At 44.8% G+C, this 26473-nt stretch overlaps 1 protein-coding gene and 1 non-coding gene across 2 annotated transcripts in view; both read left to right on the forward strand.

Annotated features, from left to right (window-relative positions):
- XPOT (exportin for tRNA) overlaps positions 1 to 26473 on the forward strand; it is a 710192-nt gene that overhangs the window by 469211 nt on the left and 214508 nt on the right. The gene's annotated exons all lie outside the window — the stretch shown is intronic.
- Positions 22132 to 22204, forward strand: TRNAK-UUU (transfer RNA lysine (anticodon UUU)). The gene has a single exon. It is a non-coding gene; the product is annotated as a tRNA-Lys (tRNA).

The following is a 26473-nucleotide window of genomic DNA, read 5'->3' on the forward strand; positions in this document are numbered from 1 at the left end:
TGCTATGCAAGTAAATGGAAGAGGTTTGTTTGCTACTGCCATATTAATCAAATACAACCATTACACACAACTCCAGAACATGTAGTGGGTTACTTGCTTCACTTACAAAAATCTAACCTAGCTTTCTCTTCCATTAAGATTCACCTTGCAGCAATATCTGCATACCTGCAGACTACCTATTCAACTTCCCTATATAAAATACCAGTCATTAAAGCATTCATGGAGGGCCTTAGGAGAATTATACCACCAAGAACACTACCTGTTCCTTCATGGAACCTAAATGTTGTCCTAACTAGACTTATGGGTCCACCTTTTGAACCCATGCACTCCTGCGACATACAGTTCCTAACCTGGAAGGTGGCATTTCTCATCGCCATTACTTCCCTGAGAAGAGTAAGCGAGATTCAGGCGTTTACTATACAGGAACCTTTTATACAACTACACAAAAATAAAGTCGTCCTAAGGACCAATCCTAAATTTTTGCCAAAGGTTATTTCACCGTTCCATCTAAATCAAACAGTGGAACTTCCAGTGTTCTTTCCACAGCCAGATACCGTAGCTGAAAGGGCACTACATACATTAGATGTCAAAAGAGCATTAATGTATTACATTGACAGAACAAAGAACATCAGAAAGACTAAACAACTCTTTATTGCATTTCAAAAACCTCATGCAGGAAACCCAATTTCAAAACAAGGTATAGCCAGATGGATAGTTAAATGCATCCAAATCTGCTACCTTAAAGCTAAACGACAGCTGCCCATTACACCAAGGGCACACTCAACCAGAAAGAAAGGTGCTACCATGGCCTTTCTAGGAAACATCCCAATGCAAGAAATATGTAAGGCAGCCACATGGTCTACGCCTCACACATTCACCAAGCACTACTGTGTAGACGTGTTATCCGCACAACAAGCCACAGTAGGTCAAGCTGTATTAAGGACATTATTTCAGACTACTTCCACTCCTACAGGCTGATCCACCGCTTTTGGGGAAATAACTGCTTACTAGTCTATTGCAGAACATGCGTATCTACAGCGACAGATGCCATCGAACTGAAAATGTCACTTACCCAGTGTACATCTGTTCGTGGCATCAGTCGCAGTAGATTCGCATGTGCCCACCCGCCTCCCCGGGAGCCTGTAGCAGTTTGGAAGTTACCTTCAATTATTTATATATGTATCATCTCAACCTTAAATAGGTGCATACTTAGTCACTCCATTGCATGGGCACTATTACTACAATTCAACTCCTACCTCACCCTCTGCGGGGAAAAACAATCGAGGATGGAGTCGACGCCCATGCGCAATGGAGACAAAAGGAGGAGTCACTCGGTCCCGTGACTCGAAAGACTTCTTCGAAGAAAAACAACTTGTAACACTCCGGCCCAACACCAGATGGCGAGCTATTGCAGAACATGCGAATCTACTGCGACTGATGCCACGAACAGATGTACACTGGGTAAGTGACATTTTCATTACCATTCCATTAGCATGGACATCTCTTTCCTTTATACTCTATCACTCCTACCTTACCCGCTGCGGGAAAACAATCTAACATGGAGTCGATGCCCATGCGCAATAGAGCCGAAGAGGAGGAGTCACTCGATCCTGTGACTTCGAAGAAAAACAACTTGTAACACTCTGAGCCCAACACTAGATGGCAGACGTATGCACAGCATGTGAATCTGCAGCGGAACATGCCACGAACAGATGTACACTGGGTAAGTGAAATTTTCCTTCATTTTCTTAATTAGATGAAAAATACACATGAAGTGCACTTATTTATCAGACATATTATGGATGTCCTTCAGTGATACAAACCACAGATCTTGAGCTGTATATAAAGTCTCAAGAGAACACTTTTCGTTAAATGTTTTGACTATTTTATGATGTTTTAACTTCTGCATTTTTTTGCTCCTCTACTGCTCCTTGTACCAGTTAAACTGTTTTTTAGCTATTTTATCATCTGTCAAGCATACCGAATTGGCCTCTGACAGCATTTAGTGATAAGAAAATAATCCATTTTAACATTCACATCATTGCCTTTGAATCCTACCCTTTTGTTTGTGTCGCCATTGTAGAAAATTGAATTAAATTCTTTTGTTTTTCATTCAGAAAATAGTTACTTGCGTTGTACATTCTTTGTGGTAACTTACACAGCCCGGTTGTAATTTATATTTCAGGCAAGTGTGCCCTTAAATTTAACTGTTGGGCGTGTTAGTGTTTTGTTTGTTTTATATTTTTATGCATTATTAACAACGTGCAAAATGTAGATTTACTGTTGTTGTTATACATACACAGTGACATGGTATTATTTTTTGTTTGAAACAAATTTGCTATGACTTGCTAAAGTGCCTTTCCAGCTTTTGCTAACTAGGCCTCACTTAGGCCTTGATGCCACCTTGTTCAAAATGGATGTCTCCTCCTGCACGTTCACTATTACTGCTGTACATATTCAGTCGGTGTATTGTTTGTTTATTTCCGGTGACGCTGTTCTTGCTGTTCTTAGAAGAAAACTTTACAGCATGTACACAGTAATGTTGCAGTTACTCAAGGCCCTCTGCTAACTCCAATGCACAACATTCATTTACAGTAGTTTGCTGCTGTTTTGTAACTAGTTGTTTTGCCATCTCCTGATGGTATTAGCATTGAATGGGCAGAATCAATATTTATGTAGTGGGATAGTGCTTAAATTGTAAGGCAATAGGGCGTTTAATAGAACTGTGCTCTGATTTGCTAAAAGTATCATATTTTTGCTCACACCCTGATTTTGCAGAATTTAATGCTTTCATATGTGAGAAAACTGTATTCAAACCCTTTATTTTGGGATGAGCCAGAAGGTTTTTCGATGCTGCCCAATTCCTTATTGCCTTTGCTGCCCATTTTGGACTTTGGAATTTCATCAGATTTTTCACCTTATCATGTATTGCTCCATTTGCTGAAATCCTTAATGGCAATAGCCTCATGGATTTGCATTTACAGTTTCTGTACTACACGTTATGAATTCTTTTAATCTTTAAAATTTGTATTCCTGCCCTAGAACTCAATTAGTGAGACTGTCTTTAATTGATTGTATGAATGGCATGTAGTTTGGTGACTTGTCTCACTTTGCTTCATGAAACTGAGGTCTTGGATTCATCCACAGGTGTGTGAGCTGTTTAGATGTCATTTTTGGGGTGTACAATTTAAGTGGTTCCTGCACCTACAGAAGCTTACACAGTTATATAGTAGGATAACTGTGTGTTGCCAGTCTGTCTGTTCGTCCATTTGTACATTGGAGTGTGGTAACAAAATATCTATGTTACAAAAAAAATTCCATTGCCATTTGTTTAGCATTTACCAACTGTAGTATGCCATTGTAGCACTTTCTATAATCATACATTCAGGTTTCAGATTGCTGTAGTGTGTAAAGACAGCAGTGACATCCAGGGCACTTACTTCCCCTTAATAACAATACACCAAGACACCTCCTCATTCATTGGCATCAATGGGAACATAGTATGTGGTCATCACATTTCTAAAGGGCTCACCTGGATGCCTCTACTGTCCAGCTCTGAAGAATCTCTTCTTACCTGACCAAAGCTTTCACCTGACCCAAACCACCACTGGTTTGCAGAGCTGAAGGTCTTCATCTAAATATCATTAATGGATCTCAGCTTGCCATGGTAGCAATATTTGAATTGCAGTGTTATCTAAAGGAACATGATGTCAAAAGACATAAAATCTGGCCAGTACGAAGACTCCTTTCCCTGACCAAGACCATTATAGGATCTCAGGTAAACGCCTTCATTTATTTTTTGGAACTCGCAGCAGCACACACATATGCCACTTTATCTGTGGAACATTTTCTAGCCATTCTGTCCTGAGATACTGTCTTCTAAAGAAGTTCAGCAACCAAACTCCTGCTCTTCTCATTCCACCGTTAAACATTCTGCATGTGATTCTCATATGGACACATCACCTATTTTTGTAATATATTGGCATTACCATTTTTAAATTAACTGTGTTGTTAAACCTGGACATTGACTATATTTCCAATTCTTTATTCATTTACCTCTGGAGCACAGCCAAATCCAAGGTAGTTGTTGCCCTGAACCTTCTGTGTAACTTCCTACATTGAGTCACTTCTGTGTAATAGTATTTTTGGTATCCAGTTTGGCTCACTCCCTTATCTATTCACTTTCCCTGTTTTTCTTGATATTACTTGGGATTTTAACAAGGATGATGTCAAAATTGTCTTGTGATAGTCATCTGCCTCTACCAGCAAAGTTGTCTGTGGCCTGTTTGGTTGACTTTGGTGGATAGCTGAAATCTGTACACGTCTTTGTGCAAAAACCTAATTCTGACTGGTCTTTACTCTTGTCCATTGTAGGGGCTTCACTGATATTTATGAACACTGAATAATTCTGCCTATTCGTGAGGTCCCTGTGCAATTTACACAATGTAATATTTTTGAAATATATGTTTATACTTGCCTTATAGGGAAAAACTAACAAATTCAACCTTTGGACTGACTGTATACTGACAGCTTTATCAGAACTTTCCTAAAGTTTTTTTTCTTTTTTTTTTAAAACTCAAATCATAAAAAAGTAGGAAGATCGGGAAGACCACCATACAGAGAGGAAGAGTTACACTATTTATGTAAATCCGAAAAACGACTGAATATTGGGTGCCACCTTTTTGCTTCTGATAGGACAATTGTTAGCCTATTTTCTCTGCTGCAACTCTGTTTAACATCTTTTAGTATAATCTTCCTGAAAGCAGACTTGTTTTTGTTTTATTTTATTGCACATATATCACATACACACACTGTAGGAAAGTGCCTCTTTTTTGGTGAATCCCCCCAGCCCTTTAAAAAAAAAACACACACACGCCCGCACACTAAAGGAAAGTTCCTCTCTTTGACATGGTTTTCCCCAACCTCTCCCCCTCCCAGGACTTTACCTAGTAATTGATGAAATTTTGACTAAAAGTGTACTGGGTTCCTGCTAACCAGGTCCCTAGAGCCAGAGCTCTTTCCCAAAACTACACAGTTGTTTCCCCATTTGGCAGATCCTTTAGCACCCTCTGAAAGGCCCTACTAAATGGTACCCTTGGTACCTAGGACCTGAGATACTCAAGAGGGACCCTAAGGGCTGCAACATGAATTGTCACCTTCACGAAGCACGGCAGGCTGCCACTTGGTGTAGACAAAAGTGAAACGCAACATGGCACACAGCTTGTGTGCCATGTCCCCGAACACTGTGTACAATGTATGTAAGTCACCCCTCTGGCAGGCCTTACAGCCCTAAGGCAGGGTGCATTATATTACATGTGAGGGCATATCTGCAAAAGCATATATGCCCCTGCTATGTCTTTGTCAATTCTCAGACATAGTAAGTAACCAGGGAAGCCATTTTAAATGCATTTGCTGGACACTGCTCAATACGAGTACCCCAGCTTCATGATTGCTTGACTGAAGATAGGGATGTTTGGTTTCAAACATCTCGTATTGGTGAACACACATTGATTCCAGTGTTTTATTTACCAATACAAGCACCCAGAGGGCACCTCAGAGGTGGCTTTTAAAACCTACTAGCCTCTGGTTTGCTCGCTGACAAATTTCTACAAGCCTGCCACCAAGACACTGATCTGGTTCCATTGTGTGAGAGCCTTCTGATCTCAGGAGGCCAAGAACAAACACCTGTCCGGTAAGAGGGTGTAACACCCTGTCCCACAGGATGACCTGCTGATTAGCCTCCCCAAGGCGGCAAACCTCAAAGGGCTGCCACCCTTTGTAGGAGGTTGGCTCTGTATGTGCTATTTCAAAGTAAGGAATAGCATGCACAGAGTCCAAGGGTTCCCCTTAGAGGTAAGATAGTGGCAAAAAGAGATAATACTAATGCTCTATTTTGTGGTAGTGTGGTCGAGCAGTAGGCTTATCCAAGGAGTAGTGTTAAGCATTTGTTGTACATACACATAGACAATAAATGAGGTACACACACTCAGAGACAAATCCAGCCAGTAGGTTTTTGTATAGAAAAATATATTTTCTTAGTTTATTTTAAGAACCACAGGTTCAAATTCTACATGTAATATCTCATTCGAAAGGTATTGCAGGTAAGTACTTTAGGAACTTCAAATCATCAAAATTGCATGTATACTTTTCAAGTTATTTACAAATAGCTGTTTTAAAAGTGGACACTTAGTGCAATTTTCACAGTTCCTAGGGGAGGTAAGTATTTGTTAGGTTAACCAGGTAAGTAAGACACTTACAGGGCTTAGTTCTTGGTCCAAGGTAGCCCATCGTTGGGGGTTCAGAGCAACCCCAAAGTCACCACACCAGCAGCTCAGGGCCGGTCAGGTGCAGAGTTCAAAGTGGTGCCCAAAACGCATAGGCTAGAATGGAGAGAAGGGGGTGCCCCGGTTCCGGTCTGCTTGCAGGTAAGTACCCGCGTCTTCGGAGGGCAGACCAGGGGGGTTTTGTAGGGCACCGGGGGGGACACAAGTCCACACAGAAATTTCACCCTCAGCGGCGCGGGGGCGGCCGGGTGCAGTGTAGAAACAAGCGTCGGGTTCGCAATGTTAGTCTATGAGAGATCTCGGGATCTCTTCAGCGCTGCAGGCAGGCAAGGGGGGGATTCCTCCGGGAAACCTCCACTTGGACAAGGGAGAGGGACTCCTGGGGGTCACTTCTCCAGTGAAAGTCCGGTCCTTCAGGTCCTGGGGGCTGCGGGTGCAGGGTCTCTCCCAGGCGTCGGGACTTTAGGTTCAAAGAGTCGCGGTCAGGGGAAGCCTCGGGATTCCCTCTGCAGGCGGCGCTGTGGGGGCTCAGGGGGGACAGGTTTTGGTACTCACAGTATCAGAGTAGTCCTGGGGTCCCGCCTGAGGTGTCGGATCTCCACCAGCCGAGTCGGGGTCGCCGGGTGCAGTGTTGCAAGTCTCACGCTTCTTGCGGGGAGCTTGCAGGGTTCTTTAAAGCTGCTGGAAACAGAGTCGCAGCTTTTCTTGGAGCAGGTCCGCTGTCCTCGGGAGTTTCTTGTCTTTTCGAAGCAGGGGCAGTCCTCAGAGGATGTCGAGGTCGCTGGTCCCTTTGGAAGGCGTCGCTGGAGCAGGATCTTTGGAAGGCAGGAGACAGGCCGGTGAGTTTCTGGAGCCAAGGCAGTTGTCGTCTTCTGGTCTTCCGCTGCAGGGGTTTTCAGCTGGGCAGTCCTTCTTCTTGTAGTTGCAGGAATCTAATTTTCTAGGGTTCAGGGTAGCCCTTAAATACTAAATTTAAGGGCGTGTTTAGGTCTGGGGGGTTAGTAGCCAATGGCTACTAGCCCTGAGGGTGGGTACACCCTCTTTGTGCCTCCTCCCAAGGGGAGGGGGTCACAATCCTAACCCTATTGGGGGAATCCTCCATCTGCAAGATGGAGGATTTCTAAAAGTCAGAGTCACCTCAGCTCAGGACACCTTAGGGGCTGTCCTGACTGGCCAGTGACTCCTCCTTGTTGCTTTCTTTGTTCCCTCCAGCCTTGCCGCCAAAAGTGGGGGCCGTGGCCGGAGGGGGCGGGCAACTCCACTAAGCTGGAGTGCCCTGCTGGGCTGTGACAAAGGGGTGAGCCTTTGAGGCTCACCGCCAGGTGTTACAGCTCCTGCCTGGGGGAGGTGTTAGCATCTCCACCCAGTACAGGCTTTGTTACTGGCCTCAGAGTGACAAAGGCACTCTCCCCATGGGGCCAGCAACATGTCTCTGGTGTGGCAGGCTGCTGGAACTAGTCAGCCTACACAGACAGTCGGTTAAGTTTCAGGGGGCACCTCTAAGGTGCCCTCTGTGGTGTATTTTACAATAAAATGTACACTGGCATCAGTGTGCATTGATTGTGCTGAGAAGTTTGATACCAAACTTCCCAGTTTTCAGTGTAGCCATTATGGTGCTGTGGAGTTCGTGTTTGACAGACTCCCAGACCATATACTCTTATGGCTACCCTGCACTTACAATGTCTAAGGTTTTGTTTAGACACTGTAGGGGTACCATGCTCATGCACTGGTACCCTCACCTATGGTATAGTGCACCCTGCCTTAGGGCTGTAAGGCCTGCTAGAGGGGTGTCTTACCTATACTGCATAGGCAGTGAGAGGCTGGCATGGCACCCTGAGGGGAGTGCCATGTCGACTTACTCATTTTGTTCTCACTAGCACACACAGGCTTGTAAGCAGTGTGTCTGTGCTGAGTGAGGGGTCTCTAGGGTGGCATAAGACATGCTGCAGCCCTTAGAGACCTTCCTTGGCATCAGGGCCCTTGGTACTAGAAGTACCAGTTACAAGGGACTTATCTGAATGCCAGGGTGTGCCAATTGTGGATACAATGGTACATTCTAGGTGAAGGAACACTGGTGCTGGGGCCTGGTTAGCAGGGTCCCAGCACTCTTCTCAGTCAAGTCAGCATCAGTATCAGGCAAAAAGTGGGGGGTAACTGCAACAGGGAGCCATTTCTTTACACCCTTGAAATGCGAATCTGGCTCCCATCACTAGAGAGGAAGCCAAAACCCTCCCCCCTGTCCAGAGCCCATTTGGCACCTGAACAGGCGGGAAAATGAGCTATTAAGGTAGAGGTGCCTCCTCAAGACTAGGATCGCACCCTAAGGTGGGCTACTGCGAGGTAGAGACGATTTTTCAGAGGTAGCCATCTTTGAGTTGGCATACCTAGGAATTATGGGACAAGGTTATGCCCACTTCCCACAGGAAGTGGTCCTATAGTGAGCGTAGCAACCCCAAGGGTCAGTAGCCCATTGGCTACTACTGTACACACACACACACACCAAACACCCCTAAATGAAGTATTTAGGGGAGCCCCTGGCACCAGAGGAGCATATCCTGATGACCTAAGGAGACCAAGGACACCAAAGTGCTGTGACCTGCAGAAGAGGAGAAAAGTAGCAGCTGATCTGGTACCAAAACCCGCCAGCATTTCTCCATCCCTCGTCGAAATCTGCACCAAATGCAACTTATCCTGCAGCTGTGACTGCAGAAACCCAGGAGGACTGCCTGCCTTAGAAAAAGACTGAAGACCTCCTGTAAACTGTGGACTTGTTCTCCAGCAATCTCTATAAGAAGGGCCTCTGAAGCCTCTGGAACCATCAGAACCTGACACCTAAAGTCGCCACTTCACCTGCCGTCTCTGACCTGATTTGAAGTGGACCACAGGTGCCAACAATGTTCCCCAGCCCTCCAGAGTCCGAATCCAGGGCCTGAGCCCTGCTGTTGGTTGAGCCCGACTGGTTTCCTGGACAGAGCCTGCAGCCTCTTTCCTCAGTGATCAATCCCCATAGGAACGCATTGGGCACCTGACGATGTTTGGCACTCTGCACCCGACTGCCTGTGCTGCTCAGAGTGTATTGTGAGTGCTGCTTTGGACCTTGTATTCAGCTTAACTCTTGGAGATTGATCTTGTAAGTCGCTGTACTCTACCTGTTGGCAGAACTTGTTTTTCTCCCATTGGATAACATTGCGGAACTCAAAAGGTGCATTGTGTCCACTTTTTAAAGTGAAAACAATTCCTATTTAAAACTTATTTAACAGAAAGATTTTCTCTGATGCCTAAACATATTAAGATACCTGCTATTTTTATAAATTGGTGTGGATCTCCTTCTTGAGTCGTGTGTCTCATTTATCAACTATTGTGTGTATTTGTAAATGTCTTGCAACCCTCTGTGTTAAGCCTAAGGCTGTTCGACCATAGAGCACTTTGAGATTGCAAAGCAAGCCCTATCCACTCACTGGGGAGCCCCTGAACCCATTACACGGTATTCACATACCTCATAAGGAACCAGCTTTTTACATACAGGGAGTGCAGAATTATTAGGCAAATGAGTATTTTGACCACATCATCCTCTTTATGCATTGTAAGGAAATGCCTCCTTGGCATGGTTGCCCCCTGACTTTTTGCCTTTGCTGATGCTATGTTTACAATTGAAAGTGTGCTGAGGCCTGCTAACCAGGCCCCAGCACCAGTGTTCTTTCCCTAACCGGTACTTTTGTATCCACAATTGGCAGACCCTGGCATCCAGATAAGTCCCTTGTAACTGGTACTTCTAGTACCAAGGGCCCTGATGCCAAGGAAGGTCTCTAAGGGCTGCAGCATGTCTTGTGCCACCCTGGAGACCTCTCACTCAGCACAGACACACTGCTTGCCAGCTTGTGTGTGCTAGTGAGGACAAAACGAGTAAGTCGACATGGCACTCCCCTCAGGGTGCCATGCCAGCCTCTCACTGCCTATGCAGTATAGGTAAGACACCCCTCTAGCAGGCCTTACAGCCCTAAGGCAGGGTGCACTATACCATAGGTGAGGGTACCAGTGCATGAGCATGGTACCCCTACAGTGTCTAAACAAAACCTTAGACATTGTAAGTGCAGGGTAGCCATAAGAGTATATGGTCTGGGAGTCTGTCAAACACGAACTCCACAGCACCATAATGGCTACACTGAAAACTGGGAAGTTTGGTATCAAACTTCTCAGCACAATAAATGCACACTGATGCCAGTGTACATTTTATTGCAAAATACACCCCAGAGGGCACCTTAGAGGTGCCCCCTGAAACTTAACCGACTGTCTGTGTAGGCTGACTAGTTCCAGCAGCCTGCCACACTAGAGACATGTTGCTGGCCCCATGGGGAGAGTGCCTTTGTCACTCTGAGGCCAGCAACAAAGCCTGCACTGGGTGGAGATGCTAACACCTCCCCCAGGCAGGAGCTGTGACACCTGGCGGTGAGCCTCAAAGGCTCACCCCTTTGTCACAGCCCAGCAGGGCACTCCAGCTTAGTGGAGTTGCCCGCCCCCTCCGGCCACGGCCCCCACTTTTGGCGGCAAGGCTGGAGGGAACAAAGAAAGCAACAAGGAGGAGTCACTGGCCAGTCAGGACAGCCCCTAAGGTGTCCTGAGCTGAGGTGACTCTAACTTTTAGAAATCCTCCATCTTGCAGATGGAGGATTCCCCCAATAGGGTTAGGATTGTGACCCCCTCCCCTTGGGAGGAGGCACAAAGAGGGTGTACCCACCCTCAGGGCTAGTAGCCATTGGCTACTAACCCCCCAGACCTAAACACGCCCTTAAATTTAGTATTTAAGGGCTACCCTGAACCCTAAAAAATTAGATTCCTGCAAACTACAAGAAGAAGGACTGCCTAGCTGAAAACCCCTGCAGAGGAAGACCAGAAGACGACAACTGCCTTGGCTCCAGAAACTCACCGGCCTGTCTCCTGCCTTCCAAAGAACTCTGCTCCAGCGACGCCTTCCAAGGGACCAGCGACCTCTGAATCCTCTGAGGACTGCCCTGCTTCGAAAAAGACAAGAAACTCCCGAGGACAGCGGACCTGCTCCAAAAAGACTGCAACTTTGTTTCAAGGAGCAGCTTTAAAGACCCTGCAATCTCCCCGCAAGAAGCGTGAGACTTGCAACACTGCACCCGGCGACCCCGACTTGGCTGGTGGAGAACCAACACCTCAGGGAGGACCCCCGGACTACTCTACGACTGTGAGTACCAAAACCTGTCCCCCCTGAGCCCCCACAGCGCCGCCTGCAGAGGGAATCCCGAGGCTTCCCCTGACCGCGACTCTCTGAAACCTAAGTCCCGACGCCTGGAAAAGACCCTGCACCCGCAGCCCCCAGGACCTGAAGGACCGGACTTTCACTGGAGAAGTGACCCCCAGGAGTCCCTCTCCCTTGCCCAAGTGGAGGTTTCCCCGAGGAAGCCCCCCCTTGCCTGCCTGCAGCGCTGAAGAGATCCGTTGATCTCTCATAGACTAACATTGCAAACCCGACGCTTGTTTCTACACTGCACCCGGCCGCCCCCGCGCTGCTGAGGGTGAAATTTCTGTGTGGGCTTGTGTCCCCCCCGGTGCCCTACAAAACCCCCCTGGTCTGCCCTCCGAAGACGCGGGTACTTACCTGCAAGCAGACCGGAACCGGGGCACCCCCTTCTCTCCATTCTAGCCTATGCGTTTTGGGCACCACTTTGAACTCTGCACCTGACCGGCCCTGAGCTGCTGGTGTGGTGACTTTGGGGTTGCTCTGAACCCCCAACGGTGGGCTACCTTGGACCAAGAACTGAACCCTGTAAGTGTCTTACTTACCTGGTAAAACTAACAAAAACTTACCTCCCCCAGGAACTGTGAAAATTGCACTAAGTGTCCACTTTTAAAGTAGCTATTTGTCAATAACTTGAAAAGTATACATGCAATTGAAATGATTCAAAGTTCCTAATGTACTTACCTGCAATACCTTTCAAACAAGATATTACATGTTAAATTTGAACCTGTGGTTCTTAAAATAAACTAAGAAAAGATATTTTTCTATAACAAAACCTATTGGCTGGATTTGTCTCTGAGTGTGTGTACCTCATTTATTGTCTATGTGTATGTACAACAAATGCTTAACACTACTCCTTGGATAAGCCTACTGCTCGACCACACTACCACAAAATAGAGCATTAGTATTATCTCTTTTTACCACTATTTTACCTCTAAGGGGAACCCTTGGACTCTGCATGCTATTCCTTACTTTGAAATAGCACATACAGAGCCAACTTCCTACATGCATGTTGTCTTACTCCAAGCTGTATAGGCTCGAAAGCCTACTACCAATTAAGCATATTAGGTGATGTGCATCTCTGTAATGAGAAGGGGTGTGGTCTAATGACATCAACACCCTATATCAGGTGTGCATAATTATTAGGCAACTTCCTTTCCTTTGGCAAAATGGGTCAAAAGAAGGACTTGACAGGCTCAGAAAAGTCAAAAATAGTGAGATATCTTGCAGAGGGATGCAGCACTCTTAAAATTGCAAAGCTTCTGAAGCGTGATCATCGAACAATCAAGCGTTTCATTCAAAATAGTCAACAGGGTCGCAAGAAGCGTGTGGAAAAACCAAGGCGCAAAATAACTGCCCATGAACTGAGAAAAGTCAAGCGTGCAGCTGCCACAATGCCACTTGCCACCAGTTTGGCCATATTTCAGAGCTGCAACATCACTGGAGTGCCCAAAAGCACAAGGTGTGCAATACTCAGAGACATGGCCAAGGTAAGAAAGGCTGAAAGACGACCACCACTGAACAAGACACACAAGCTGAAACGTCAAGACTGGGCCAAGAAATATCTCAAGACTGATTTTTTCTAAGGTTTTATGGACTGATGAAATGAGAGTGAGTCTTGATGGGCCAGATGGATGGGCCCGTGGCTGGATTGGTAAAGGGCAGAGAGCTCCAGTCCGACTCAGACGCCAGCAAGGTGGAGGTGGAGTACTGGTTTGGGCTGGTATCATCAAAGATGAGCTTGTGGGGCCTTTTCGGGTTGAGGATGGAGTCAAGCTCAACTCCCAGTCCTACTGCCAGTTCCTGGAAGACACCTTCTTCAAGCAGTGGTACAGGAAGAAGTCTGCATCCTTCAAGAAAAACATGATTTTCATGCAGGACAATGCTCCATCACACGCGTCCAAGTACTCCACAGCGTGGCTGGCAAGAAAGGGTATAAAAGAAGGAAATCTAATGACATGGCCTCCTTGTTCACCTGATCTGAACCCCATTGAGAACCTGTGGTCCATCATCAAATGTGAGATTTACAAGGAGGGAAAACAGTACACCTCTCTGAACAGTGTCTGGGAGGCTGTGGTTGCTGCTGCACGCAATGTTGATGGTGAACAGATCAAAACACTGACAGAATCCATGGATGGCAGGCTTTTGAGTGTCCTTGCAAAGAAAGGTGGCTATATTGGTCACTGATTTGTTTTTGTTTTGTTTTTGAATGTCAGAAATGTATATTTGTGAATGTTGAGATGTTATATTGGTTTCACTGGTAATAATAAATAATTGAAATGGGTATATATTTTTTTTTGTTAAGTTGCCTAATAATTATGCACAGTAATAGTCACCTGCACACACAGATATCCCCCTAACATAGCTAAAACTAAAAACAAACTAAAAACTACTTCCAAAAATATTCAGCTTTGATATTAATTCGTTTTTTGGGTTCATTGAGAACATGGTTGTTGTTCAATAATAAAATTAATCCTCAAAAATACAACTTGCCTAATAATTCTGCACTCCCTGTATATATCTATATATATCTATATATATATATATATAAAACCTGTTATGCACTTGCTACTGGGAACCCAGTAATAAAACTGAAGGAGGAGATAAATTCGTGTATCTTAAGGTGGGAAGATCAAGGCCTCATTGATCAAGTAGAGGCAAAATATTTGTTAGTGGAACATCCTGTAACTCCAACAATATACTTCCTCCCTAAAATTCATAAAAATTTGCAACATCCAGCAGGTAGACCTATAATATCAGCCAAAGCATCTCTATTAGAACCTATGTCAGAATACATAGATTTCTTTCTAGCACCCTTGGCAAGAAATTTGAACTCCTATTTACGTGATACAGGAGACTTACTGTTACAATTGGAAGGGATACCTTGGCAGGACACCTATAAATTAGTAACAATGGATGTAGTTTCGCTGTACACGAACATTGAACATCAAATAGGAATCCAGGCATGCAAATTCTTTCTCAACCAAAGGAATATACGTTTTTATCAACACAATGAGATGCTTCTGGAAATGATTAACATTTGTCTAACAAATAATTATTTTTTGTTTAACCAACAACTGTATCTGCAAATTAAGGGCACGGCAATGGGTTTTTCTTTTTCTCCCAATTTTGCGAATCTGACGATGGGATGGTTTGAACAACGAATAGCTTGGGCAGAAGAAAACGAGATTTACCAACAAAAAGTAGTGACTTGGTTGAGGTTTATTGATGACCTTTTTCTTATCTGGGATGGTACTGAGTCAGAATTTGATGAATACTTTAAGATCTTGAACTCTAATGTAGCCAAACTTAATTTCACCTACGACATCAGTGCAACACGTGTGACATTTCTAGATACAGAAATTTATGTTAAAGAGGGGACAATTCAGACTTCATTGCACAGGAAAATAACAGCTACGAACTCCATATTACATGCTAACAGTTTTCACCCACCACGAACAAAGTGGAACATTCCCTATGGTGAATTTCTACGAATAAAGAAAATCTGCTCAGAGCCGGAAGAGTGTGAGAAGCACTTGAAATTAGCAGAGGAGAGATTCCTGGCAAGACAATATCCGAAAAAGTGTTTAGCTCTGGCACAGAAACGTGTGAAACAATCATCAAGAGAACAACTAATTCATGGAGGAAACCAAGCCATTAAACATGCCAAACAACAACAGCTGAGGTTCATAACAACATACTCACAGAGTGCTACACAAGTTCGTAAAATCTTGGAAAACCATTGGGCAATTTTACAAATGGACCCAATAGTGGGGGAAATCATGGGACAATACCCATTAATGACTTTCAGAAGAACAGCAAACTTAAGGGATAAATTAACGCACAGCCATTTCCAAACTACAAAAGCAAACTGGTTACAGAAAACTGGCTTTTGGAAGTGCAGCAGCTGTAAGGCATGTAAAATTGGGGTGAATAAGAAAGAGTACTCAACAAATACTGGCATGGAGAGAGTGATACGTAAGCACTTGAACTGTAAAAGTCGATTCACAGTATATGTGATTGAATGTCCTTGTGGGTTGAAATATGTTGGCAGTACCATATGTGAGACTAAAAAGCGAATTTTAGAACATATTCGAGCAACTATCAATATAGATAGGAGCTATGCAACAGCGAGACATATGGAACAGAAACATGATAGCAAGTGGGAACTCATGACATTCTATGTAATTGATCAGGTACTAAAATCAGAACGCGGTGGTGACAGAGAAAAGAAATTGCGTCAACTAGAATCCAGACATATACTTGATATCCGATCTCTCACCCCGCTAGGTTTAAACCAGGATGAGGAGTTATTTGTACACCTATAAGAGTTGTCATAGCTCATAAGATGTTGCCATTCATTTATTTTATGTCATTTCCACCAATTGATAAGATGCTTTCTTTCCCGTTGTCATTTGTCAGATAGACATACAATTTTGGTGCTATCAATATAAATTGACTGAAGGAATAATACCCAAACATTAATTTTCTTCCATCAGAGGTGCAGGATTTAGCGAGGGCCTTGTTTAAAAGAAACTTTGGGGATTGTGCTATTGTAGGTAACATGCAATACATGAATATGAATCCAATGTGAATATAAATTAAAAACTAATGAGGGCCCCTATATTTTTTTAACACACCTCAGAAATTGTTTTGAAGTCTCCATTAGTCGCTGAAACAAGATTTTATGACATATATTTAAAAATAATTTGATTTAATGAAATGCTATAAACTACATATACCAGAATGCAATGTGGAACTCAGTGAAAAACACCTTGGATTGTAGTCAAAACACTGTTACAATTTGGTAAATATGTATATAGAAAAACGTTTAATTTTTCTTTGTTAAAGTATATATATTTAGTGATGTTATGGAGTAACTCTTGATAAGTGGTGTAACTTGAGTATTTTTTCTGTTACTTTGGAGTACTTTATTTTAAGCGCCGAAATTAGCACACAGGAAACACCTGTGAACAAGGTCTGGTGAGACCGAAACGCGTCAGGGGATTCCTGTTTGTTTGTTTATGATCTCACTAATGTATTAAAAGTTAAGGTATTTTTGGCACAACGACAGAGTGCGGTTTTCTCTTGCTAAAACAGAAAGAGAATCTTGTTTTTTGAAAATATGGTTGTCCTGCCTCAAACCAGCACCACCGGAGAATTAAGTGCGCCGTAACACGCAGATCAGGACATCTTTTCTTTCATATATATATATATATATATACACACACACATATTTACACACTCTCTTTTTTCAGTGGGAAAAATCAAGAATATGGTATATCTTTTTGCGGCATTACTTCACCAACCTTAGCTTTTTTGGGCCCAAATGATATCCTTGTCCCTTATCCTGCAGGTTTTGCCTTCAGAGAGGCAATGTTCAGGCACCAGAGCAAAAGGAGTGAGTTGAAGTGATCTTTGGCATCCTCATTAGGGCCATGAAGGATGAAGAAGCCACCAGCTATCATCATACCACTAGAGACGCAGGTCTTATCCGCTTAACCCCATTATTTTGGCAGCAATAGCGTGGTGATTATCAAAGCAAGTTCAATGTTGCTTATATCTTATCAACCCCTTCCCGCAGCAGTAACATTTCTGATTTACAGGGTTTGTAATCATATTTGCCTTTACTGCTACACCAAACGTTCAGCTGGCTAACACCTTGGATGCACCTAACTTTAAAAATGAGAGGTCTGTGCCTTTATTTGAAGGGAGGCATTCTAAAGGGTTCAGTTTTTGTAATTAATCTTTACAATTTCTAGTCCTGCCCTAGAGCTCAATTATTGAGCCTGCCCTTAGTTGTTTGTATATATGACATGTTGTGATAAATGCCTTATCTCAGGGTCAAATTGCTCAAGGAAATTGAGGTTTAACACCGTATTTGAGTCATCCACCTGCGGGCGTGCTGTTGAGGTGTCATATTTGGAGCGTACAATTTTAGGTGTTCCCCTCAAGTTGAGGCTGCAAGTTAGAGGGCCAGGGCAAAGACAGTTCATAAACTTTGATTATGCATAACATTACAACTTGCTCTAGCTTCTCAACTCTTGATGAGTCCACCGTGGAATATTCAGTACAGAACTCATGACTCTTTGGCAGATTTGCTGGCTGAGCTGCGGGGGGGGAGGGGAGAAGGATGGGGAGGGCAGGGGAGGGGCATAACCTGCAAATGCTGCAAACGCTGTCGAATAGTACAAGTAACCTCAACAATCTATAAAATATACCGGTGCTGATGAACCACTCTGACAGGTAAGTAACATATTTTTCTGCTTATGTATCAATAGACAGCAAATGGTACCATAGCTGACCATTCTGGAAAACAAAATGGTTTAGCCATGAGTGCAGTGTTGTCACTCTGCTTGCTGTTACTCATTGTGTCTCGATGGATAAAGTTCATGGGATAGTAGTCGACAGGAACTACTTGTGTTCTATTGTCATCTAAAATGATGTGATCGTTTTATATATTTTTGAAAATTAGGTGGATAAACTTGAGATTGAGCTGAGCGTCAACTGTGCAAAAACAGAATTGCAGGTCGGGTATCACTTGGCACCAATGAAGTAAACAAGTTGTTTTCCGTATAATCAGAAATATTTTTTTTTAGACAAAATTAGGTCAGCCAAAAATCTGTACATTTATATTTTTACACAACAGTCACAGGCAGTAATGCAGGCTGGTGCAATTTCATTTTGCCTCAACAGTAAAGTATTTACAGTCCTACAGCATATCTTCAGCAGCAGTTACAATGTTATCTGTTCTTAACACTGCTGCTTTGAGGACATAGACTCATTCAACTTAACTCGTGAACAGGACAGTCACTGCACACCACTGCAACATTCAACAAAACTGTTTTGGACATGATATTTTCAAGTAAAAAATAAATTATCCTAATTGCAACCCCAAAAAACGTTCTTTCCGCAGTATGGAGCCTCTTATTGTACTGGCATCACGCTAGCTCAGACCCCTAACAGTGTTTGTATAGCCACACATTAATAGCCATGTAAAGCTGTTAATTTGCGAAAAAAGTATCATGTTGTTATTATTGCTCTATTCATATTTTCTATGGAATCTATTCAGGATGGTTTGCAAATTCAAATTGATAAAAGTGTGGGCACACGGTATCCCTAAAATCGTACACCACATAAGACAACCCATGGCTGGTTGGATCGAGGGCAATGATAAACCTCAATTTCGTGAGGCAGTATGTCCCAAGATAACATGGAAAGCAGGATATTAAATGCTCAGTGAGTTCTACAGTGGAATGAAGAATGAGGGGAAAAAAGGTGTACTAATATTCTTTGTGTAAAATACACGATGCAGATGCATAAAATCATTGCCCTGAATGCTCTCAGCAGTAAGACAGTTCAGAATAAAAGAGAAAATCAAAATTATTTTAAGTTCCAATTGGGCAGCAAGATACATTAGAAATCGGACATCCCGAGTAGCTCAGGAAAGTCACCATAGGAGATGTAGCTCCCCCCAAATCCAAGGGTTTGTGTAGAAAATCGTCTCATAGAATACAATAGAAAGTGCATCATGGCGGACTAAAAAAAAAATACAATTTCAGCAAATCAAACCATTGAATTAATAAGTGTCAACAGCCTTACCACCGAAACACTATCCCACTATTTGAATATTTATTCAGCCACCTCTGTACTAATGTCATCCGGCGGTATCAGAACAAACTAGTTACAAAAACAACATTGAACTATTATGAAAAAAATGCAGTAACCAGTGCAAGCGGAAAGACCATGAAGAAAGTTGCAGTCCTTAGTTCATTCTAGAGGGTCTTCTTCAAGAACATTGTCAATCTGAAATAAACAAACATGACTTTATTGTATACGTGCAGAAGGAATAAACAGTGAATGTGACAACCATTTTTAACAAGATGGTGTTGAGGCTTACCTGAAACCTGGTTGGCATAAACCAGGAAAATACCCTTTAACAGATCCTATAAAAATTGGTTAAAAGGCAATATCATCTTGTCATTGTACACATGTAAATTCAAGTGTAGATTATTATCCGACAGAGACATCTAGCAACAGATTCCTTACCTTAGAATTGTCCCCCAGTCACCAGACTGGATCTGGATTTCTTTTCCAGCAGTACCTCTGTATGTCAGGAGAGGGTGTCATGCAACTCCGTAGAGACGTCTTCCACCAGACGTGACTTCGACGAAGTCCATATAATCCCCTCTCTGACGCGTTGACTTCAGTTCCTTTTTTTTTCCCTGCGCTTACATTGCAGATCTGAAGCTGTTCCTCAGGCCGTTTTGGCCTGGTTTGACAATTTCTTGTCAAAGGAACAGTGTACCCCCATTTTTTTCCTCATGTTCTCAGGGTTCAAACCTTGTGGGTCCTGTGGAAGGCAGATGTTGGCTATAGACCCTCATACTGTTTGTATGTGGTGCCTCGAGGAACACCACAACTCTGAGGAGTGCGGCTCCTGCCGTCGGCTTCACACAAAGGGGTTGTGGGAACGACATGTGAAGATGCTTGCAGCGTGTCTGGCGGAGGCTCCCTTACTCATCTATCTTGTTCTAGGTGGCGGGAGTGATTGTGAATCCATTCCAGGAGCCGTTCCCGCAAGCATTCATCACCTTTGATGTTGAAGGAGAAGACTTCGAATCGCAAGCGGTCTAAGTCATGGCATCCACCAACGTCAGGGAAGTCCTGCATTCCCGACGCCCTCTCCCAGCCTCTGGCTGAGAGGTTGGTGCATGAGTCCCCAAGCTGCTTTCCCTGGAGCCGGGGTGACTGTGGCCCAGATGTGGGATTATTATTATTTCTTCATGCCATCTTTGGGCCCCTACCTCTCTCTTGTGCACTTTCAAGCCCCAATGAGGTGAGAGGTATCCTACCACCTGCGTGTTCGTCCTTGGCGTCGGATGGGCCCTCGATCTATACTCTTGTCCTTACTGGCGCTGGTGCACAGCCGTTTGGGGTTCTCACCTGCGACGCCAGAGTTTGATCAGCCAATCTGAGTCCATCATCGCCAAGCTGATCACCCTTTCCTGACGCCGCTTCACTGACGCCAGATGCAGTTGCGACACCAGTGGTGCCGTTCAGCTCGGATGAACTCCCTTCTTTTTCTACACAGTCCTTTGCTGTTTTTCCTCTGGGGGAACAGGCTTTTGGAGGTGAAGGAGAGGAGCTTGGGTTTAGCAACCCCATGGACGAGACTGTCAAGCCTCCTCTAGAGGGCAGCTAGTTGACGGAGCTGAAGGTGAGCTCCTCCTTTACAGAGGTACTGAAGAGGGCAGCTGCGGTCCTAGATTTGCAGCTCCCCCCGTGGAGGTGACCACTGATCCCTTGATAACAGTGCTTCACCAAGGCCACCCAGGAATAGAGCTTGTGCTCGCATATAGCGAAGCACTATATAATCTTTTATTAGGGGCCTGGGCTAAGCCCAGTACTGGGGCCCCTGTGGACCGGTCCATAGCCCGTAGACAACGTCCTACCCCTGGGGACCCGCCTTGTCTCTTCCATCAACCAACTCTGAGAAATTTTGTGGTGCATGCCGCTACAGCCTCTTCCGAACCCAGGGTCCTGCCTAACGTTCCTCCGGACAGGGTGTCCAGATGGCAGGAAATTTGTGGAATAAACATTTTCTCCTCAGCAACTCAGCCTTGCGGTCAGTAAGCACTGCATGCGTTCTGGGCCGTTTTCCCCATGCATTCTGGGATTTAGCTGTTAGCCTGCTGCCTTCGCTTCCAAACTCACCCAGACACTCCAGGGTGGTGGAGAGGCAGCCAAGTTTGCAATAAAATGTGGTATGGTCAAGCCATGGCTCATTCAGTAGCACTGCGCGGTCATGCCTGGTTATGCCACTCAGGCTTTCGAAGGCTCTTCAAACCATCCTGGAGGACATGCCCTTCAAAGGCGTTCGCCTGTTTGGCATTCATGCAAATTCTGCATTGCAATGCTTTAGGGACAGTCATGGTGGATATGTCTGTTTCTGAACCGTCTGGCCCTCTTGCTCCCAACTTTCTCCAGTTGTAAGGGGGTGCTTATCTTTGATTCTTCTCATAGATGGACCCATACCAGAGTGGAGTCCTATATTTCTTGTTGAGTCTGAACCATTCTGTCTACAGGTGGCACCCAGTGTGGTGTTCCTGCCTTGTGCAGGTATTATTATTATTATTATTTATTTCTCAATGACTGTGGATGGCAGCTTTTCACTCCCGCTATCTGGGAGGTATTTTCTTTGTGGCCCTAAGTGGGTTTAACACCTGATGGAACAGGGTTTCTTTCTTTTTCTCTGAAGACAGGCTTCATGATCAAGAGATTGTTGCCTCTGTGGCAGTGGTTCCCAACCTTTTGACTTCTGTGGACCCCCATTTTATCAATACTAGAGCCCGGGAACCCCCCACTGAATCATTATTGGAACACAGGGACCCCCACTGAGTCATTACTGATAGCTGGGAGCTAATATTATTAAATTTTTTAAGCAGTCGCAGACCCCCTGAGGAGGCTTCGTGGACCCCCAAGGGTCCCCAGCCCACAGGTTGGGAACCACTGCTCTATGGTATATTCCCTTTTCTGTGTAGAGCATCTTCTGTATCCCTTATAGGCATTACTAGAAAATGAGCCTGGATAGCTCAGTAGGTAGAGCATCAGACTTTTAATCTGAGGAGCCAGGGTTCAAGTCTTTGTTCAGGCTGTTAATCTTAAGTAAGATAATTTAACTACATTTGTGGCACTTTAAGTATTCCTTATAGGGAGCTTATAGTTATAACTCCCTGGGAGCCTTTGAACATGGTTGACCGCTTTGTACAAGAGACAATTCATGGTGAATCACTTGTTTCTCCTTGCTTTAATCTTCGGAGCATTACTTCCTCTTCTCCTGAGAGACTCTTAATTTCCTGTACAGAGCAGTGGTGCAAGTGGTAAAGCCATTCTACATCTGTGCGTCCTTGCACTTCTTTAGCGAGCTGCTCTTGCTATACCTCAGAAGTATGGGCTCTTGCCGATGGTCTTTCCAGCACTGGTGCTACATGGGTTCAAATTCCTTCTTGTGATCGATATAGAAGGGGATTTTTCCTTCATACTTGTACCCTTCTGGTCCTCCTTGTTTGTGGCATCTTGCCTACATTCCTAGTCTGTGTGGGTCATTCTCACGGCACTCTTCTCTTGTGCCACCAGTCTTGTTGTCATTACACTGACTCTTCATCGTAAGGAGATGTGTGATACTTATTAGTTAGAGGCACTAACCTGTACCTTTTGTTGCTAGAGTCACCTCTTAGACAAGAGTCCACACACCACCCATGCCCTCAAGAGGTCTACTTATTTATTCTTCAGGTGCCGCCATGTAGCCATCTTCTGTGTTGATGGCTGTTTTCCATCTTACGGTGGATACCTGGTTGTTTACGCATGTTCTTTGAACAGTATGGTTCTGTCTTTCTTGGGAGTACTTCGTGCTTACGATTGGTTTCTCCATTCAGACACAGTCTGCGTGATTGGTTCCTTTCACTCTATTCTACAGGGTGTCATAATAGTTCTAGCCCTCCAGGGATAGTTATAACACATCCGCGTTAATGTTAGGGTTCCTTACTTCATAAGGGAATATTCCCCTCCTGCTGTGTACCTCACTTCCTTCAGGAGATGTACATATACATTAGTATAGTGAAGGGGGTAGATGTGCTTTGTAATATACCTCCCAGTGAGGTGGTTAATGTCTCCTATTTCCTGTAGGGACATTATTTCCTATAATCAACAGATGTTGCTCTTCTATATGTTGCAACTCCATCTGTTGATGTAAGCTTTTACTACATTGGATTTAATTTTTGGACTTCCACTTTATCAGGGTTTTGTCCTTAAATGACTATGTATTTTACCTTTCATTCCACACTTCAGCCATGTCTTCTTCTGTCTGATATCACTTACTGTTGGGTGTTGATGCCACATACCTATTCTAGACCTCACATGTGTTGGTCTCTGTCACCTTGACCTTCTTGTAGGTCCAAATTGTGGCCTTGTTTTATTTTTCTATACTAGCAAGGTTTTCTTTTTCACACCAGCTGTCTTCTTTCAAGCTTATGATATCAGTGACCTGAATGTGGGTTACTCAGTCAGTTGGCATTGCTTCGTCAGACTTTACTGTACTGGGGTGGGGTGGGTGATGTCCTCCATACTTTCCTTCCTCTGATATTGGTACTGTCTTGCTGATTACGCGGCTCGGTCCTCATATATATTTACAACATCATTTAAGTGACGGCTTCGGTCTATTATATTATTAGGACTGTCAGATCCGTTTTGACGGGCATTTTGCCCATTCAGCCCTGCAGGACTTCCTTGTCTGAAATTGGTCTGCAGACCTACCTCTGGGGATGGTATTGGTTTGGTGTCTAATTCTAAGGTAAGGAATCTGCGGCTAGATGTCTCTAACAGATGAACTAGTTACTCAGTAACACCTTATCTGGTAGAAACAGGATCTAGCCACAGCTTCCTTACCGACCCACCCATCCTTAACTCCCGGCAAACTAATTTCTAAAGATAGGGACTCTCCTTACAGGAGAAGCTCTGTGAATTGATTTTTTTTCTTCTTCTCGCAAAGATCCCATTCTTGGAATTAAGGTCCCTTAATTGGGAGTTCGTAATTAAATGACACAGAAATGTCTAATTTTTGGCATACTATTTCCATGGGCAGTTTTTAGAAGTGGCTCTGTGTTTTTGGCATGGAAAACAGTCACGGAAGAAACTGACGTCGGCACGTTAGAGAGGGGATTTTATGGACTCTGTTGACGTCACATCCGGTGGACGACATTGCTATGACATCTCTATGGAATCGCACAGCACCCTCTTTTGACCCGCAGTAGTATTACTGGAAAAAATGTCCAGGTCCAGTGTAATGCCTGGGGAAGAATTCTAAGGTAAGAAATCTGCAGCTAGGTCCTGACTCTTATCAGATAAGGCATTACTGTAGGAAGTTGGCTCTGTATATACTATTTCAAAGTAAGATAGTGGCAAAAGTAGATAATGCTAATGCTCTATTTTGTGGTTGTGTGGTCGAGCAGTAGGCTTATCAGAGGGTAGTGTTAAGCATTTGTTATACACACACAGGCAGTGAGGAGCACACACTCAAAGACTTATTCCAGGCCAATAGGTTTTTATATTAAAAATTATCTTTTCTTAGTTTTTTTTAAGAACCACAGGTTCAAGATTTACAGTTAATACTTTAAATGTAAGGTACTTCGCTTAGATACTTTAGGAACTTTGAATGAAAACAATATCATGTACAGTCTTTGTAAAAATGGCAATAAGCTATTTTTCAAAGTGGACACAGTGCAAAAATCAACAGTTCCTAGGGGAGGTAGGTAAAGGTTAGATTAGGAGGTAAGTAAAACACTTACAAGTCTCAGTCCTGGGGCATAGGCAGCCCACCGTTGGAGGTTCAAGGCAACCCCAAAGTTACCACACCAGCAGCTCAGGGCCGGAGAGGTGCAAAGGTCAAAGAGGTGCCCAAAACACATAGGCGCCTATGGAGAATAGGGGTGCTCCGGTTCCAGTCTGCCAGCAGGTAAATACCTGCGTCCTCGGGGGGCAGACCAGGGGGTTTTTGTAGAGCACTGGGGGGGTGACACAAGTAGGCACACAAAATACACCCTCAGTGGCACAGGGGCGGCCGGGTGCAGTGTGCATAGCAGGTGTCGGGTTTCAGGTAGGAAACAATGGAGGGACCCGGGGGTCACTCTAGCGGTGCAGGCAGGCACAGGGGGGGGTCTCCGGACAACCGCCACCTGGGCAAGGCAGAGGGTCGCCTGGGGGTCACTCCTGCGTCGAAATTCGGTTCCTTCACGTCCTGGGGGCTGCGGGTGCAGTGTTGATTCCAGCCGTCAGGTCCCTTGTTACAGGCAGTCGCGGTCAGGGGGAGCCTCTGGATTCTCTCCGCAGGCGTCGCTGTGGGGGCTCATGGGGGTCATCTCTGGTTACTCACTGGCTGGCAGTCGCCAGGGAGTCCTCCCTGTGGTGTTTGTTCTCTGGATCTCAAGCCGGGGGCGTCGGGTGCAGAGTGTGAAGTCTCACGCTTCCGGCGGGAAACGTGCAGTCTTTGAAAGTTGCTTCTTTGTTGCAAAGAAGTAGCTGGTTTTGAACAGAGTCACTGGTCATGGGAGTTTCTTGGTCCTGTAGTTCAGGGCAGTCCTCTGAGGCTTCAGAGGTTGCTGGTCCCTGTCGGATGCGTCGCTGGAGCAGGTTTTCGAAGTTGGAGACAGGCTGGTAGGGCTGGGGCCAAAGCAGTTGTCTTCCTCCTTCTTTGCAAGCCTGCAGGTCAGCAGTCCCTCTTGTTTATTCAGGTTGCAGGAATCTGATTTCCTGGGTTCTGGGTGCCCCTAAATACTGAATTTAGGGGGGTGTTTAGGTCTGGGGGGCAGTAGCCAATGGCTACTGTCCTTGAGGGTGGCTACACCCACCTTGTGCCTCCTCCCTGAGGGGAGGGGGCACATCCCTATTCCTACTGGGGGAATCCTCCAAAACCAAGATGGAGGATTTCTAAAGGCAGGGGTCACCTCAGCTCAGGGCACATTAGGGGCTGTCCTGACTGGTGGGTGACTCCTCCTTGTTTTTCTCATTATCTCCCCCCGACTTGCCGTCAAAAGTGGGGGCTGTGTCGAGTGGGTGGGCATCTCCACTAGCTGGAGTGCCTTGGGGCATTGTAACACGAAGCCCGAGCCTTTGAGGCTCACTGCTAGGTGTTACAGTTCCTGCAGGGGGGAGGTGTTAAGCACCTCCACCTAGTGCAGGCTTTGTTTCTGTACTCAGAGATTACAAAGGCTCTCACCCCAGGGGGTAAGAAACACATCTCAGCAGCAGGCTGGCACAGACCAGTCAGTCCTGCACTGAGGGATTGGGTAAAATAAAGGGGGCATCTCTAAGATGCCCTCTGTGTGTATGTTTTAATAAATCCAACACTGGCATCAGTGTGGGTTTATTA

Source organism: Pleurodeles waltl, chromosome 4_1 (assembly GCF_031143425.1).
Source record: "Pleurodeles waltl isolate 20211129_DDA chromosome 4_1, aPleWal1.hap1.20221129, whole genome shotgun sequence".
NCBI classification, from domain to species: Eukaryota; Metazoa; Chordata; class Amphibia; order Caudata; family Salamandridae; genus Pleurodeles; species Pleurodeles waltl.